Raw genomic sequence first — 16,958 nt, 5'->3', positions numbered from 1 at the left:
CCTAGTCATGATCAGCAGAACTACTCAGCCAACTCGTAGAGCCATGAGTGAAAATGAATGTTTATAATTTTATGCCACTGAAGTTTTGCATGTCTTTTTAGTGGCATAAGTGTAACAATAGCAAACTGATACAGTAACCTCCAAAGAAATGGTGGGAGTTCCTGGACTGGCCAAGATTTGCAGATTTGCTGCTTGTGGTAGAAAAGGAGAGATTCTGGTTAATCTAAACTAGATGATAGACCTTCATTTCCTGCTAGAATGCCTGCAGTAAGTCCTGTGGCTGAGGCTTAATGAGGATGTATGTCAACCTTTTTGTCTAGAGGGCAACTCTGCTCTGTGAGAGGGCAGTCAGACTTGGAGCCCTAGCTCCTCAAACAGGGGCACAAATAATCCAAGCACGGAACTGTGACGCTAGGGGTCAGACAAAGCTGCCCACTGCACATCATGTATCTTAATGGAATGTGAATTGTCTTGAGGACTTGAGGGACAAACACAATCTACTTTTAGAATCAAAGGGTTGGGGGGAGATTGTCTAGGTGGGGAGAGAGCATTAAGAAAGACGCTTGTTGTGATGAGCACTGGGTGTTGTATGAAAGTGATGAATCACAAAATTCTACCCCTGATATTAACACTACACTATATTAACCAACTTTGATTTAAATAGAATCTTGAAAGAAAAAATAAAGAAATCTATCATAGAACAGAGTGTAAGTTTCCAATATATTTTTGTGATAAAACACAAATCCATTTCTCTCTCTTCTTCCAGCCAGGGGTTCACTCTCCTTTGACATAAAATTCATAGTTTTTGAAAAGTTTGAAGAGCATTACTCTGGGAAGTGGTTCCCAAATTTTTCTTCTGTGTTTATTATTTGGCCATCATCAATGGTTTTATTGCCTTTGTCATGTCAAAAAGACATTTTAAACCTTTTAAACATAATCTGTGTTTGATGATTATCAAACGTTACAGACCAGAGGTTATTTAGCATTAAATTTTTTTAAAAATTTATTCATTTGAGAGAGAGAGAGAGAGAGAGAGAACATGAGCAAGGGCAACGGCAGGGGGAGAAGGAGAGAGAATCTCAATTAGACTCCACACTGAGCATGGAGCACAATGTGGAACTGAATCTCAAGATCCTGAGATCATGACCTGAACTGAAATCAAGTGTTGAATGCTTAACCAACTGAGCCACCCAGGCACCCCTGGCATTAAAATTTTAATAAAGCATTAGACATGCTTTCATAATCCTTCTATATTCCTTATGGTCAAATCTACTCCCAGTTAGAAAACACAGCCTTTCTAATGAGAAGATTGGTATTTCACATTCCAGGAAGGAGGGAGGCTGGACCCAGTTAATGGTCTGGACCTGCATTCCATTCATGTGTTTCTCTCCCTCCATCACCAGCATTCTACACTGTTCTGGAAACCCAGATTGTTCCTTCAGTCCTTCAGCCAATGATGACTTCAACTGCTATCACAAATGTCCCCTCACTTGCTACTGGCTTAGCTGTGTCTCTCCAAAACTTGTACATTGAAACCCCAGTACCTCAGAATGTGACTCTATTTGGAGATGGGATCTTTAAAGAGGTGATTAAGTTAAAAATGAGTCCTATAGGATGGTCCCTAAGCCAATCTGACTGGAGTCTTTATAAGAAGAGGACATTTGGACACATAGAGAAGTGCCAGGGATGTGTGCACTGAGGATAGACCACATGAGGACATGGCAAGAAGGCAGCCATCCACAAGTCCAGGAGAGAGGCCTCAGGAGAAAGCAGCCCTGCAGACACCTTGATCTTGGACTTTTGGCCTTCAGAAATTCATTCAGAAAATGAATTTCTATTGTTTAAGCCATCTAGTCTGCGGTATTTTATTATGGCAGCCCTAGCAAATGAGCATATCACTCTAGAAAATAAACTCTAGTTCCTCAGCTGTCTATAGTTTTTGGCTTTCTTGAGTGTTAAGAAACAGAAAAGTATTCTTTTTTCTTCATTGGAAACCTTTTCTTAGGTCTCCATTTATTTTTGTAATCTCCAGGATGACCCACTGTTGGCAAGTGTTTGTGATCATCTCATTGATCAATGTGTACCTCTGTTGGGTAGAGGATCACCTTGTTCTCAGAGTTCCTAATGATAGGGAGAGAGAGTCAAGGCTTAGGTAAACCCTAGCACACTTAGCAAGGTATTTAGGAAATAACGACTGGCTGTCTAACCACTGTGTGTGTGTGTGTGTGTGTGTGTGTGTGTCTCCTTACAAACTCCCAGTGGCATTGCCTTAGGAATAAGAGGATAGTCTCAAAGCATTAAGATTTTAGCATGTTCTAAAGTGGGTTCAGGGAGGACTGTCATTGGTGAGCTGTGGAAAGAAAAGGTGGGCCGGGGCTAGTCAGAGACAGACAGGAAAGAAACCATTGGCCAGAGGCCCATCATCACTTTTTCCTCCCTGCTCCTCACCCACTGCTCTTGGCTTCTGAGCCAGGCTAGAAACCCAGGAGCGACAGGTCTGAGGAGTTTCCTTGGAAGGTGGAAGACAAAGAGACAAGGAAAAAAAATGACCTAGGTGAGAAATACTCTCAGAAAGATTAGTGACAGCATTTTATGTCATGGATTCTGGTCTCCTACTAATCGTTTCAGTATAAGTATGCCCCATGCAGTATTTGAGACATATTTATACCAAATTTTTTTGTTGTTTATCTGAGATTTAAATTTAACTGAGCATGGGGTGCCTGGATGGTTCAGTCATTAGAAATGTGATTCTTGATCTCGAGGTTGTGAGTTTGAGCCCCATGTTCAGCTGGAGCTTACTTAAAAAAAAAAAAAAAAAAGTTAACTGGGCATCCTGTGTTTCATCTGGCAACTTTATCCAAAAGCCAATTCTCCATTTAGCCAGAGAGACCTTTGTAAAATATAAACCAGCTCATACTACTTCTTTGAGCTAACGCTTCCAGTCCACCCCAAACTAGAATTCTAAGCCCTTGCCACGGCCTCCGAGGCCAGTCTCTGCTCAGCCTTCCAACCTCCTCCTAACCCTCCATCTTGCACATTATAGTCTATTTAAGAAGCACCTCCTCAGAGAGGCCTTCCCTGATGGCTCGCTCCAAAATAACTGGCGCCATCCGATAACTTCCATCCCCTTAGTCACAACACCTATCACTCCTGAAATACGATGTATTCATTTGTTTTTTTAATATCTAGCTTATTAGAATGTAATTCCTGCAGACCCAGGGGATGTGTTCATCTTTTTTACAGAATACAAGGAGCCCCTCAACCCCTAGAACTATACTGACATATCATAGGTGCTCAACAAGTACTTATGGGGAATAGAAATAAATGAACTCAGTTGTTATGGTCAATACTGAGCAAAACTTAGTACTTTGGTGTGCACTAGCAATCAGTAAGCTGGGGTCTGCTTACAATGCTTAAGTGGATTAAATAAAATAAAATAAAAATAATTTTGAGGACTTTGGAGAATTCACAAAAACTGGAGTTCAGAAACAGTAGCTAGGGAAAATTAGTAAGAAGGACTGACGTTGCCAATATTCAACTGACCTTTGCATATAAGAGTTTCTTATTTAAGTGTGTTTATATTAAAAAAACTATATCTTTGTTTCTTCATTATGATAACTTGTTTCAATTCTACATTTTGTAATAGACTGGGATAAATATAAAAAATCCATTTCTTGTATTTCCGTATGAATAGCTCAAAGTCTGCTTTGCACACCCAGCCCTGCTTATGGACCTTTCAGTGCACTTCTTTCTCCTTCCCTGGGTGGGGAAGACATTTCATTTTAACTTTCTCCAGTTCGAAGACACTCGCAAAAACAACTGTCAGGTTCTAGTGGGAAGTGAAAATATAAGAAATATTAAACTCTACAATCTGCCAAGGGATAGTAACTCTCATCTTTAAATGAAAGGGGAGATTAAAAGGCCCAGTCAAAGCAACATGGAAGAGAGAAGTCCTTGAGGCAACACGCTGCAGGAGGGCCTTTGGATGTGAAACCAAGATGAGCCTTCATAAGGCAGGAAGTATGACCCGATCCAGTCCGCATTCTTGTCTTGGAGCAATTTGACTGTAACCTTCAAATTATAGTGAATGAATTGTGTTGCATCACAGAGGGTGTGGGAGTGGGGGGTGGAGGATTTAGGGGAAATGTCAGGCCCGAGTGGGAGCTGAGCCAGTGATTGCATTCATTTGCTTCACACAGCTGAAGACAGCAACCAAATGGAGCTGGAGATCCGCTGAAAGAAACAGGGAATTATATAGTTTTTTCTTAATTAAATGTTTCTTGTGTTTTCCTTCCTGGCCGTGACTGGTATTTATTTTTCTCATCTTATATCAGAGCAGCTCAAAGTTCTCAATGCGGTGGGGGTGGGTGGTGTAGGCGCTGGGGGGTGGGCAGGGAGGAATGGACTTTCTTATGGTTGTAATGGAAATACTTACTGGCAGCCGACAAGAATATGTTTCTCTAAGGGGAGGCTGCATTTGTCAAAGATTTGCTTGGCTTCTGCCTTCCTTGCTGGGAATAGTTATTTACTCTTAATTAGCCCTAAATACAGTTGAGCAGAGGAAGGGCCTTATTTTAAAACCATCATCGCTGTTTTAAATCTGACTGCACTAGGAAAGAAAGATTGACAGTGATTAAAAGGGTGGCTGATGGGCACGTATTAGAAATCATCGTCGATAATAAAATCTGACGACAGGAACAACATGTATTTTATGTTCCCATAAACACAGATTTAGTGCAAGGAAGCCCACATAATAGTGCTTGTGGCATGGGCTGAATTGCTCTGAATTTAATTTAGAACATAAAAGATCCAGTATCAGCTGCAGGGTACTAACCTCGGCCTCAGCTTGGGGGCGGCATCTGCTCCGAGAACTAGGGCAGCTGCAGGCCCACTGCACCCCCGCAGGAGCCTCATCAGCGTCTGGGGTGCTCCGCAGGTGATCGCACCTTCCTGGTGTCAGGAAAGCCAGGAGATCTCAGCTGCCCCACAGGAAAGCCAGGAGATCTCAGCTGCCCCACGGCTGTGTCTTGGTCACCTTCTCTCTATCACACACACACACACACACACACACACGCGCGCGCGCGCGTGCCCGCGACTTCATGGCTAATTGAATCCTTTTATTATGTCCTGCCGGCCAACCCCTACAGGAGCTATTTATCCCGAACACTGTGCTGAACCAAGAAGGAAACACCCCCGGAGGTGGCAGTAGCTCCAGGATGTTCTCTCCTGTCTCCGGTCCTCTCTGACACTCGGGGGTCCCCTCGCCGACCCCATCTCCCCCCCATCGCTGGGCTGCTTCGTGCTGGCTTCCCACCAGCCCAGGCCGGGCCAGCGCTGTAGTGTTTTAGGGACATAACTTGTTAACGTGGACACACCCGTTCACTGCCCCCAAGGTAGGGCTCCCATGCCCCTGGATGACCAAGGCCGGTACCCCATCCCATGACCTCTTTCCCTGAGCCAGTGAGAGAGCCCAGCAAGTCCCACTCCTTCCTCATCCGGAGGGATGCCCACATGGCCTAGCCCAGGATGAGTGACATCTCTTTCAGTGGAAAGGACCCCTAGCACCCCCTCCCCACCCCCAGCCTTCTTATAAATGCAAGCCTCACCCCAGAGGGGCTAATGAATTCACCATTATTTAAACCCGCCATTATTTAAATTAGATCCCTATTCAGAAAGCTGATCTCATCCCCCAAGCCCCTGCCTGCCTGGAGGAAGGGAGCAGAACCTTCTGGTGCTCTCCAACACCTGCCAGCGTGAGTCCCCCGACACAGCTCTCCTGGGGCGGCCCCTGGCACAACTGATCCCACCCGGTGAAGCCGCGCGTTCTGCCCCGCGGGGTTCTCATCCCCTGCGAGGTGCGAGTGGAAATGAGGTCATTCTTTTAATTTCGGGGGGAATTAAAGGGTAAGATTTCTTTCACGGCGACGTTTTGTGAGCAGTGACGACTTCGTATTTGACTCTCGATGGTCGACTTTTAAGCCTGAGAGAGAGGAAACAGAGCCGAGCAGCTGGGCGCGCTGCGTAGCTCCCTTAAACCAGGATAACCCCAAGCCCCGCCATCTCCATCCCGGGAGAGTCTTTGCCGCGACAGGTGGTAGAGACGCTCGCGCTCCCTGCTCAGCTGCGCCGCGTGAGGTCCTCGCCGCGGGGGGCCCGTGGGGCTCTAAGTCACACCTGCAGCGCAGGGCAAATCCAAGCAGGACACGCTTTCCCGGGAAGGGCCGGGCTGCTGGGCAGAAGGCCTCCCTGTCCGCCAGGGGCTCCGGGGCTCACCCCGAGGAAACCCACTGTGGCCCGAGGGCCTCCCGGGTCCTGTCTTCCACCCCCCCGACCCCCCTGGATAAGACGGGGCTGCAGGCGGCCTAAAGCACACAATCGCTCTAATTTCAGGCGGTGAAGTGTCTGCAAGGGCCCTTCGGAGAGGTCACGGGTCGGAACAGGCGAGAAGCGCGGCAGCCCAGGCAAGGCCCCTGGGCGGCTCCTGATCCGCGACCTGCTGTCCCTGGCCGCGGTCCGGGGGGCGAGGTCCGGGGGGGGGGGGGGCGAGGTCCGGGGGGGTGCGGGGTCCCGGGGGGCGAGGTCCCGGGGGGCGAGGTCCCGGGGGGCGAGGTCCGGGGGGGTGCGGGGTCCCGGGGGGCGAGGTCCCGGGGGTCGAGGTCCGGGGGGGTAGCGAGGTCCCGGGGGGCGAGGTCCGGGGGGGTCATGGCGAGGTCCCGGGGGCCGAGGTCCCGGGGGGCGAGGTCCCGAGGGGCGAGGTCCAGGGGGGTGGCGGGGTCCCGGGAGGCAAGGTCCGGGGGGGTCATGGCGAGGTCCCGGGGGGCGAGGTCCGGGGGGGTGGCGGGGTCCCAGGGGGCGAGGTCCCGGGGGGCGAGGTCCGGGGGGGTGGCGGGGTCCCAGGGGGCGAGGTCCCGGGGGGCGAGGTCCGGGGGGGTGGCGGGGTCCCAGGGGGCGAGGTCCCGAGGGGCGAGGTCCAGGGGGGTGGCGGGGTCCCGGGAGGCAAGGTCCGGGGGGGTCATGGCGAGGTCCCGGGGGGCGAGGTCCGGGGGGGTCATGGCGAGGTCCCGGGGGGCGAGGTCCGGGGGGCGCGGGGGGCGAGGTCCGGGGGGCGCGGTCCCGGGGGCGAGGCCGGCCTGCGCTCGCGGCCTGGAGGTCAGCGGCCTAGGCCTGGGGCGCGAAGGGGCGGCCTTGGGACGCAGGTGGGCGCTCCGAAGGCTCATGCTGGGAAGGCAGGGCCGCTCCTGTCCCGGGCCGGGGCTCTAGGTCCCAAGGCAGGCGGGCCCCTTGGGGCCGTGCCCATTCTTGCCGACCGCTGAGGCGCGCCCCGGAAATTGCCTTTTCATTCCTTTAATGAACGGATGCTAACTGTGACTTCACGGTGGGCCCGGCGCTGTTCTCGGGAATAGAGAGACATCAAGGAACTAAAGCAAAAAACCCCTGCCCTCATGGAGCTTACGTTTCAGCTGGGGGAGAAAGACGGTGATAAAGTAAACATGGAGCAGGTCACAGGGTCACTGTGATGGAGGGTGAATGAGGCAGGGAAACGGGCTGAAGACCAGTGGGGGTCGGGGGAGCAGAGCCTGGACAGCCGCTGGGAAGAGAGGCTAGAGACATGCACCACGTAAAAGTAACTGCATCTCTCACGGGCTGTTACAAGAAATGCAGGGCCTTAGGAATTCCCTTGTGAGGATAATAAGCAACATTTATTAAGCCCTTAATATGCGATAAGCATTCTGCTAAGCATTTCTCCTGCATCTCCTCAATCAATCCATTCATCAGCACAAGAACACAGCATAAGGGAGGCCCAGAGAGGTTAGGTGATTGTTCAAGTGCCACACAGACAACCCAGGAAGTGCTAGACTTAGGACTTGAACCTTTTTGATTAACGTCAAATCTGATAGAAGTGGTGACAACGTGCATTTATTGGGGACCTGCTATGTGCAGGCACTGTGCGAGGTGCTTTGCATATACTGAATAGATGTTGGGTTTTTTTTTTTTTTTTTTTTTTTCAGGGAAACCACATCACACACTCACTCTCCCAGAGCTTTCTGTGTTTCTGATAACACGCCCTCTCTACTTCTGGCATAGACTTCTCCCGAGACTGTCCTTTCCATCCAAATTCTCACAGCCTTATCACACGAGCTGCCTGATAAGCCGTCGATGACATGCTCTAGCTACCTCTCCAGCCTCATCTCCTACCCCCTCCCTATACTGGCCTCCTTTCAGATCCTTGAATGTGCCAAACACACAAAAGCTCCAAAGCCCTTGAACTTTGCTATTCCCTTTGCCAAGAACACTTTTACTCAGATACCGACGTGGCTGCTCCTCTCCATCCTTCAGTTCTCTGCTCAAACATTGGCTCAAAGGGATGCCTTCCTTGGCCAGCAGGTAGAAAACAGCACAGGGGCCCCGCGACTTGCCCATCCTTTCCACATTCCTCACCCTGCTTCCTCCCCCTCCACAGCTTGTATCATCTCCTGATGTATTTTATGTTTGCTTTCTCTTGTTCAACTTTCTTCATCAGAAGCTCCATTTTATTTACCTGTTTCCTCAGCAACTAGAACAAAGCCTGGCACAGGATAGACATTCAACATACATTTTTAGTAAATTATTAAATCACATCTTCTTAATACCTCATTAAGAAGACCTGAGCATCTTGAAGACAGTTGTTAGCTCAACAGAGAAAAAGCAGCTTCCATCCCATCACATTTTTCTAGACAAGGTTAATGTGCTTTACTGATAGTACAATACAATTCCTTTGAGACAAATGTAATAGGGAGCCATTTCTTTGGGCACCTGTCATCAGAGAGTCATTGCGAGATAGAAGCAGCCAGTGGGCCTACACGGCCAGCAGCTTCACCTCAACATAGTCCCATGAGTTTTCTTAGGTGACATTTGCAGGGATAGTGGTTAAATGGTATGAAACAGTCAAATGTCCGCAGAAGTCATAGTTCCTGTTGCTGTCTACAACTTAGGTGGCTACACCCTGGCTCAGGGAAATGATGTTAGAGTTTTGGATTAAAGTGAATGAACAGATGAGAAGTAGATGAACTTGAAGTGTAACTTGCAGGTGGAACCAACAGGACTTGCTAAAGGATTGAGGGAGGTGAACTGAGGAAGATGGAAAATATAAGGATGATACTTAGGATTTTAGCTTGATGAAATTATTGACTAAAATGGGGAAGGCTAGAGGAAGATGGGGGAAATCAAAAGTCATGTTTTTGAACTTGCTAAATTTGAAAAGCTTATCAGACACCTTTGTGGAAATGTCAAAGCTTTAGAAAATGCTTTGGAACTGGAATAAGTCTCGGAGCCATCAGCATCAATATAACATTTTAGCTCTATTAATGGACAGATTTATCCTGTAAGGGAGCCTAATGTGGGAGAGAAATCCCAAGATAGAGCCTTCATGTACAATCTTCCAAAGCTCAGTCATAAAATGCTTTAGCCTGCATCTGTCTCAGCCTCTTTCTTTCTCTTTCTCTCTTGATGCTTGCCCTTGGAAGCCACAATGTTTTGAGAATGTCCCATCTTCCCAGCACCTACCACCAGACCTGTGAATCAGTGAGCCTCCAGATGATTCTAGTTTCCAGCTTCAAGCCACCCAGCTGACCTAGAGGGGAGCAGAGACAACTATCCCCTCTGAGTCTACCCAAAGACCTTATTAGATTAGTGAGCTGTTATGGTTTTCAGCCTCTGCATGGGGTGCTTGGTTATGCAATCTTAGATAACCACAACAGAGGAGTTACCAGGGAGATGCAGTGTTTGGTAAGAGTTGCAGTGGTGGAGGAGTGAATGGGAGATGAAAAGATAGAAACAAGGTACAGACAGAGGCTTCAAGAGGCTGAGCTGGGAAAGCAAAGAGAGAGAGGGGGTGGTAGCACAAGGAAGATGTGGCTATAAGCTTCTTTTCTTCTAAGATGGAAGATATTAGGGCATGTTCACAGGATGCTGAGAATAATTTTGCAGAGAGATAAATACTCATTTATAAGACCAAAGATGGATAGACCAAAAGAGCAGAGTCCTTGAGACATTGTAGAAAGCAGTTGTGAGAGTGAATTTCCTCGATGCTAAGAGAGAAGAAATGGAAGATGAGCATGCCTGGAGGTAGGTTTGCAGATGTATGATGGGAAGATGAGAGTTTCCAGCCAGGAGTTTCTATTGTCTGAATGAGCAAAGAAGCAAAGTCATCACTGGAGTTTGAAGGGGGCAGAGAGGTGATTTGGAGAGAGATGGGAGGAGTTGGAATTACCTTAGAAAGCAGAAAAAGTAGAAATGGTGGACAGTGTTTAGTGTTCAGCGAAGTTGATCTACTCACCCATTCAGTCAGCAGTGTAGAAAAAGCTAGTAACTAGGTAAAACCCGGTTGTTCAGAGTTTCCCTCAGAGGGTGCATCAGAGAGAGAGGCATGGAACGTAAGAGCGTTTGGAAGGTAGTAATTATAATAATGGATCAGGACACAGACACTAAGAATAGAAGATAAAATACAAGAAAGTGCTGAGGTCCCTGGGTTGGTGGTCTCTATGTTGCGGTAGAAGTTCTAGAAAGTCTAGAACAATCCAACCCTCAAAAGATTGAGGGACAATAGTTTAGAAGGGTGAAAGGTGTTGGGTGAAAAGTTGTGGGCATTGTGTAGGGCTGCTATGGGGGATGGCAGAGTCCAGGGACTTTGGCTAATGAGGGAAGCCTGACTATAACAAATCAAGGGATTGGCCTCAATGACCAGACATGGAGACTTTTCACTCTATTTTGAGAACAGATTGTATTACTTCAAATGTAAAACTTCCCTAGGAGACAAACTGATCTGAAAAATCCTTTGAAGAGTTCCTCTTGAGAATTTTCTTTCCCAAGTACTGTTAAAAAAAAAAAAAAGACTGCTGTGTTTCTTATATTAAGGTTGCTGGTGCCACTAAATGTAGAAATAAATGAGAACCTGTTGGGAGTCTGTGAAATGGAACTAATACACCTGTAGCTGGCTTACATAATGAATCTCACTTTATTTCTTGGTATCTGGCCTCAGATAAATTGTTGATTTAGCCTATGCTCTGTTACCTTCTGTTTGCTGAGTCTTTGCCAGTACAGCTTCAGGAATCTTGCAGAGACAAATATAGTGCCCACCATTAGTGTGACTAAACGGGGCCAGGATGGCAAACTTCACACCAAATGTGCTCTCTTGGTGGATGTTTCTGCCATTCTTTTGTTTTCTTTGTTCTGGAGGGGTAGTAGGTCATGAATTTACAAGTATCTGGATTGACACATTCCTCACATTTGGGAGATGAACTGAAATATAGTTGTTCTGTTGAGAGACACTCTGGAAAAACCACACACTTATATCCACTTATTGATAAATGTTAGTGCTGCACTGTGAGTGTCTAGAAGACTCAGCAAAATGAAAAAAATTAACATATCAGGTGATAGTTTATAAATATTATTTATGTCTAAACTGAAGGTAAAAGGGGATTTTAGTATTCATCTTTTTTCTGCTTCCTCTCTTCCTCCCTTTCCACTCTATCATCCCAACACAGAGACACTGTAAAATCACATGGCAAAGACTGTGCATATGTAATTTGTTACTGGGAGGGAGTGAAGAGCTTGGAACAATTACGTCTATCACAAATACTTAGAACTCTATGGATTTGGTTAGGGTCATATTTTCTTGGGGAGTGAGTCTTTTTCTTCAGTTGGTCTATTCTCCTTCCTCTTCCTACCTATCCTAACTTTCTCAAGTGGAATCAACTCTCCTTGGTAACAGCATGGAAGACAGAGCACCCATGGGATCAAGTTGCTTCAGTTTCTAGTAACCCAGACCAAATCACAAAGGCACTCTACAGGAGAACAAGCCCGCAGAAACCCAGGATCTACTTCCCTACAGCAATGAGCATCATAGAGAGCAGGGGAGTCACTGTGGGTTTGCCAAAAGTCCCAGTTTAGTGACACTACCTACGACCAAAGAGGGAGAAGAAATGCGGGCTTGTGGTATTCTAGATACCTAGATATTGAGATGCTTGCAGGCTCAAGGCAATCTTGACAACTTCAAAGCCAACTTCAGCCTCTTGTCATCTCCTTGTTTGTCAACACCCCAGCCCCTCCTCAGACTTTCTCCCAAGGCAGAACTTGTAGGCCATGCATTGCACCTCTTCTAATTACTGTTTCCTTGGTGTGCAGAGGGTATTCTTTTAAGGATTTTGTTTATTTATTTGAGAGCAGAGGGAGAGATAGCAAGAGAAATCATGAGCAGGGGGAAAGGGCAGAGTCAGAGGGAGAAGCAGGCTCGCCGCTGAGCGGGGAGCCCAATGCATGCTCTATCCCAGGACCCTAGGATCATGACCTGAACTGAAGGCAGACACTTAACCAACTGAGCCACCCCGGTGCCCCTGCAGAGGATTTTTAAATCATTTATTCACCCATTCACTTATTCATTCAACTAATATGGAGTGAGCATTGAATCTTCCAGGCAATACTTTAAGATCGATGAAGTGTAGTGAACAGAACAGGAAAACGTGTCTGTTCTATCATGGCATTTACATTCTAGTGGAGGGTGGAAAGAAACCAATAGGCAGTTGGACAAATACATACATAATGCAGAAATGAAAGAGGAGAAATAACAACTGACACCACAGAAATACAAAGGGTAATGCAGGTGATGTTTTAAAAAGATAAAGCAAGATAAAGGGCTTGAGAATGACCGGAATGCTATATATCTCACCTACGGCATCTGGGAGAGTTAGCTCAGAGGATACTACCTTTGAGCAAAGATCTGAATAAAGCAAGGAATGAAGAAAATGGTAGAAAGGTGCTCCAATTAAAGGGAACATCAACTAGGAAAGGATGTGTAAGGCATGTACCAGGAGCAGCTTGGAAAACAATGTGAATGGAACAGAGCAAGGTGGGGAGCAGGCTGGAGGCGGATTGGGAGCCAGATTATGTAGGACTTTGTAGGCAGGGAAGTCACTGGAACATTCTGGGCAGGGGAGTGACAGGAATATAACTCTAGAGCGACGTGTGCCATCCCGGAGCCCTGGACTTGGTGTCTATCTGCGTCCATGTCAGACTGACCGCCATTCTGGGGGAGCTGGGCTCCAGCTGTGCCTTTGCGTCACCTCGATGCATCATTTCTTATGTTTCCAGGAACGGAAACATTCTGTAGTGTCCCCTTCTTAATCTGTCACATTTCCCAGTATCTCCTCTGAATTCACTGTCCTTTTTCATTTCTGGTTACAGAATGCATTTTCCGTGTTCAGGACCTTAAAACAGACGTCTGATCAAGCTGGCAGACACGTACCGTTCACAGGACACACGTGTACTGTGCAATTGCTATGCGCACGGTTCTGAACAAAGAACCAAAAGGCTCAAATGGGAGTTGAAATGGACCTGGCAGGTCAGGAACTGACAGCCCAATATAGAGTTTCCCGATTGTTTCAAGTATGCAGGCCTCTATGACCATAAAAAATTCTCAATTTCCTGCCTAATAACACTTGAGTACATTTAATAGTCATTCATTGAGGAACTATGTAATGATGAGGAGCTATTATACATTCAGGAATACTTTAATGCATTTTTTAAATTAACGCAATGGCTTGTATGTAATAGTCCTACATAATAGTGAGTGTGTGTCTGAAACATTTTACCTCTTTAGCACAGTGTGAGAAGTGTAGATTTCCCATAACCTTGTGAACATTTCATTTCCATGTTATACCTGTGGGTCTGAGAAGAAGCATGAGACTGGAATAAAACACAGCTGAACCCCTGCTCCATTACGCTGACCATGGGGACAAAGCTCAATATATAGAAATATGCTTATAATTTTGTTACAGAAGCTCAGACATTAAGCATGTCCCAAAGTCAATGCCAACTACCTATATGAGTTGGCATGATAGTGGCCTCTTGGGTGGCTGGACTCTTGAATTAATTCCAAAATGTGGGGGAGGACCAGCTACATAATTTGCAGGACTCCGTGCAAAATTAAAATGTGGGACTCCTTGTGTGAAAACTTATTAAGAATTTTGAGATGGAGACAGGAGAGAATTAAACCAAGTGTGGGGAACTTCTGGGCATGGGGCCCTATTCGATCTGTGAAATCGGCCTTGAATGAGGGCCTGGTATACATCACCATGTACACTGCAGTCAGTGGACTTTTATGTGAGCCCAACACAATTTATTGCCATTTGACAACGGCAAATATAACAGTGGCACCTGCTACATGGCAAGCCTTCCCCTAAGTGTCTTATGTAGCATCGAATGTAACTGATAAAATAGACATTGCCACCATCTTTGTTTTGTAGATAAGGAAACCAAGGCCCAGATGGCTTTTAGTAACTTGCTAAGATCGTGCAGCTAGTAAGAGGAAAGTCCTACCTAGTCTGACTTCAGAATGTGAGCCTCTAAATCTCAATCTTTCCCTAATGCTTGTTAGCTTGTTTTGAGGATCCAAAGAGAAATGAGGGCGAAATGCCCAGATATACATATTGGGCACCCACTATGTGCCAGGCATTGTTTTATGGTAGCTTATTTAATCTTAATACAGTAAGACTACTGTATAGCTGTGTATGATTATTAACTGCATTTAACACTGAGAAAATTAAGGAGCAGAGACATTAAGTAACTTGCCTAGGAACACATAGCAAATGAGAGACTGAGCCAAGATTTCAACTGAGGGGGTAAAAGTGAGAAACGAAAAACAGGAGCTTTGGTTATTATATGGTTATATACATACATGGTGTAGTTATTATATAGTCATAAGAATATTTTGTGGTTCCTTGTAGGAGAATTCTGAAGCCATTATCTTGAAATACTTCCCTTAAAATGGAAAAGGAATGAAAGATTATAGTTGGAATTGGAAGACATAATGTAAGTAGGCTCTTGCTTAAGTGGCATCCACATTTTATGGAAAAACAAGCAGCCCTTATCTTTTGTGGGTGTGCAATTCACATCTTACTTATTTATGATCTTGAAATTGATTCTCCAGTGGGAGTATAAATAAGGAAACCTCTGTTTTTTTCCCCAGTGTTCGTCCATTTTCACACTAATTACACTTGTCATCAGGGTAATCATTAATCTTCCTTGGCCACCAGCCACCCTCCCCTATCTGTGTTGTGCAGAATTCCTATACCGTGCCAACAGTGTCTTGGAAAGCCATACCTGGGGCCAGAATGGTTTGTGTGCAGACAAAGAGATCAAGGTCTGTTCCTTGTGAAAACTAACAACACAAACCCTTTCTGTCTCCTGCCACGAAGTGTGAGTTATTTAATTTGCTGAGACACAGGCCAGAAACCAAACCCCCAGTGGATGTTTTCACTTTTATTGCCCATTAGAAAGCATCGATGAGCTGCTGAACATAGCTGTTAGAGATAATGGAATTGCCTCCTTCTAATACCAGAAGTTGGTATCACCCTACTCTTTGTGTTACTTCCAGCATTCCTGAAAACCCCACCAGAGTGTGTTCATTTAGCAAGCAGTGCTTGAAAACCTCTTAACGCTTTGTGGAAGAAACAGAAGAAAAAACCCTGCAGGTTCTTTGGAGTTTAGTGATGGACAAAAGACACATACCCTAAGGCATCTGATGAACACGCCAGAGGCACAGAGACAGTGTCGTGGGCATCTAGATGGGAGTGAAATCCCTCTTATCAGAGGTTTCAAACTGGAAGGAATCCAGGAGCCGATCCACGCAGCAGTTCCGGAACCTGATGTCTTATGTGTCTGCTGCACTTCTCTTAATCTTCCTAGATCTTTTTCAGTCAACTTGAAGCTTATCCAATATTTTAAAATCAGATTTAAAAATCACTCATAATATTAAAGCATTGTAAAATAATTTCTTCAGGAACTAGTTTATAGGAAGAGAAGGAAAAATCCAAGATCATAGGGAAATTCAGCATTATTAATTGCCAGGTCTCAAACCCTCTAACATTTAAATTCTCATGGTAGCCTGTCTCCAAGATGGCTGCCATCAAGGATTCTCCTTCATGTGACTCATGCAATTTGCCCATTGAGGTTGAGGTTGAGTCTACTTCTTCCCTCCCCTAAAATCTGGGCTGGCTTTCGTAAATTGTTTGAACAATAAGATATGGTGGAAGTGGTGTTCTGAGACTTAAAGGCTAACTCAAGAGAAGTCTCATATCATGAGATCTGCCTTGGATGTCTTGTAACACTCTGGGAGTGCTGAGTGACCATGGAAAGTCCAATTACTTGAGGCTGCCATCTTGGAAAGGCAAAGTTTAGGCCCTCCAATGACTGTTTCCGCTAAATGCAGGTGCCCCTTTACATCCTATCCAAGGCACCAGCCATGGGATTTTTATCTTGGTGCTTCCAGACCAGGCCATCTGCCACTTGAATACAACTGAGTGGACACTGTCAACCCAACATGGAGATAATATGTGCTCTAGGAAGCCTTGTGTGAGTTCCTTCTCTATAAAATTGTGAGATATAATAAAGTGGTTGTTGTTTTAAGTCATTAAGCTTTGGGGTAAGTGATCACAAAACAGTAAAAGCTGGAACAGTGATCAATCAGATCTCTTAAAAACTCTTTTCACTTCATGGATATAAAACAGAGTAGACTTTACATAAATGTAATTGATCTCCATATTTTATAGCTGAGAAAACTGAAGTCTGAAGATTCAAATAACCATCCAAGGTTTGTCTTTCAAACTTTCTCTTTCATTACTCTCTTCTTTCATTAATCTGGATTATTCTCAGAATAAATTAGGAAAGTTATTAATTTTAAGTCTCAAGCCCATCAATAATGTGAACAGATATGAAATGGCTGAGAAAGACTAGTGTGGAGGAGAAGAAAAGCTCTGCTTTGCACCTGGCATAGTGCTCCACACAATTTCACTCAATGAATTATCGTTGAACAAAGGAATGAATGAATGAATGAATGAATGAATAAATATAATGAACTGTCTTCTTTTTCTGTGATTGGAGAGCTCCACAACAAGGTGGCTCAGTGTGTGTGTGTGTGTGTGTGT

At 45.7% G+C, this 16,958-nt stretch overlaps 1 long non-coding RNA gene across 1 annotated transcript; it reads left to right on the top strand.

Moving 5' to 3' along the window:
• The first annotated feature begins 13,241 nt into the window (after positions 1 to 13,241).
• On the top strand, positions 13,242 to 15,850 carry LOC119867910. The gene is made up of 3 exons (XR_005385009.1): positions 13,242 to 13,375; positions 14,760 to 14,844; positions 15,410 to 15,850. It is a non-coding gene; the product is annotated as an uncharacterized LOC119867910 (long non-coding RNA).
• The last annotated feature ends 1,108 nt before the right edge of the window (positions 15,851 to 16,958 follow it).

This window comes from Canis lupus, chromosome 37 (assembly GCF_011100685.1).
Source record: "Canis lupus familiaris isolate Mischka breed German Shepherd chromosome 37, alternate assembly UU_Cfam_GSD_1.0, whole genome shotgun sequence".
Classification (NCBI taxonomy): Eukaryota; Metazoa; Chordata; class Mammalia; order Carnivora; family Canidae; genus Canis; species Canis lupus.
The sequence above is the reverse complement of the archived record's forward strand: the minus strand, read 5'-3'. Positions and strand labels throughout refer to the sequence as shown.